The sequence below is a fragment of the Strongylocentrotus purpuratus genome, unplaced genomic scaffold (genome assembly GCF_000002235.5).
Source record: "Strongylocentrotus purpuratus isolate Spur 01 unplaced genomic scaffold, Spur_5.0 spur5_scaffold_7, whole genome shotgun sequence".
In the NCBI taxonomy this organism is placed as follows: domain Eukaryota; kingdom Metazoa; phylum Echinodermata; class Echinoidea; order Camarodonta; family Strongylocentrotidae; genus Strongylocentrotus; species Strongylocentrotus purpuratus.
In genome coordinates, this window is record NW_022145613.1 from 2,226,673 (window position 1) to 2,228,928 (window position 2,256).

The following is a 2,256-nucleotide window of genomic DNA, read 5'->3' on the forward strand; positions in this document are numbered from 1 at the left end:
AGAAACGTTTTGGAATCGATCAGAAAAAATTGATCATCTAGCATTTAAGTATTGGTGTGTACTGCAAGGTTCTGGAATCATCAAAAGGATACGAAATTTGACCCAGTCTTGGTAAAGCTACAAGCACTGTACACAGAAAGATGTATATGGGACTACGCGATATCTATCCAGTCCGGATTGATATGATAATTTACCAAATATATAAATTAGTAGGCGGTTTCCCGGCAAAATTTGTATCATCGCGTATTAGTCAAAACATAATATACTTTCACATGATTGGTAATAAGAGCTGGTAATTAGAGCTTCCATTTCATTTTTTGAGAGTGGGGCGTTTCCAAAACTGGTCTATACCTTTAAAGATAAGTAAATGTATTCTTGCTTCTATTCTCTCTAATGGTAAGTGAATCACTGACATGATTAATCAATCTAGTTTTGTCTATTTTAATCACAAGCTCCTTGTCTTCAATATTCATAAATAAGTAATATAAACCTTCCCTTGAATTCCCCTTTTTCTGTTCATTCCTTTCTGTATAATTTCTATGATAAAATGAATTATTGAAAATTAATTATTACAACTAATTCATGCTTTAATTCATATCATACATGACACATTTAAATACAAAAATCAATGTTTTTCATTCATTAAGTTCATATAATCATGACGATAAATTATGAATTATCACTTGCAAGTAAGACTATTAAATAGTTCAACATTTTGATCTATAAAATATTCACATGGATGGATACCAAGCCTTAAAATATCAAGAAGATTCTACATCAGTTTAGACTAACAAATGCAATTCCGTTCAATTCAACTTGAAAAAATATGTACAATCCTAGCTGAAATGTCTATCTTTTCGACCAAAGTGCTTGTACATGACTGCCCTTGTATGCTACTCATTAAAACCGCATAAGCGTACAAAATAGGATAGCGGGATTGAAGGCTGTACCGCCTTGGATTTCGGAACTACTCATCGTTGTAACCATTCCCATTTTTAGACTAGATATCTGGTTCTTTTGGGAGGTTCATTTCTGGTATATTTGATATAAAATGTATCTCAAAGTTAAATTCACATAAGGGATATAGATGACACACAAAGTTTAACATTAGAAAGTACATATCGGAGAAAAAGCGAGAGATGCCAATTTCTCATACGTCTATGATTACCGTTCCCTCTGATTTAAATATAATAAATGATCCCGTTAATTCCAGAGTCAAAGCTATTCAAAATTCTTGTGTCGTTATTGTTGTTTTTGTACTGTTACTGTTGTTTTGATTGCTGCTCTTGATGTAGTCCAGAATATGGCCGATTTGATTGTCAATAATCTCCATCATCGCCGAGTTCGTTCATAACGCCATCTTCGGCGGCTTGAAGCAAATGTAGAGAATATGTAGGGAAATGAAATATAAGAACCGGCCAGATTTTGGACTACTCTTAATGTTGTGTTGATGTCTCAAGACAATACCATGTAGGTATATGATTTGTTATTGATGTGGGGGGGGGGGGGGGTTGGGTGGATCTTAGGTTCTCTGTAGCGATGTTCCTCTTAATTCATAGAAAGGAATGTATATCCGAATTTGGGATAGGTTTAAGTTTCAAATTTATTTTGTCACGAAAATGGACGTTGCCATAATTTAAAATTATGAGGAATAGAGTGCTTTTGTTGATGGTTTCATGTTGGTGTGTGCGTATTTTCGTTGGTATAGAGGTCCAGTGTGATATTTTGACGTATCAGGAAATTATCCCTCAAGAACAATTACCCCCCCCCCCCGATTTTGGGAGAGAAAAAACATGAGAAAATTTAGTGGACAGTGCAGATGTTCACATACGTTTGTGTATAACAGTGGTGTCGGCTTAGCTCCTACTGGATGCCTATGCCCACCCAATTTTGAAGGGAGAAGGACAAATATATTGATAGAGAGGAAAGCGAGAGAGAGATAAGAGAGGTGAGGGTCATAATAAGAGTTTTTGCAAAAGTAGAAGAAAGAACAAGAACGAACATTCTTTGTATATATTCTTTAGGTATTTCTTTGTACTCTTTAATTCAATTGAATTCGTCTATATCTATTTCAGCAAGGACATTAAAAATACATAGCTTAAAACATGAACATGATATACATGTAAATACAAGTTTAAAAAAATATATAATATAATACAGTACAAATGTTTACAAAACCGTATAACGGGAATTAGGATAGTTTTTTTTATCATGACGGCCAACCGAACATAGCAAATTAAATTGAATGGAATAGAA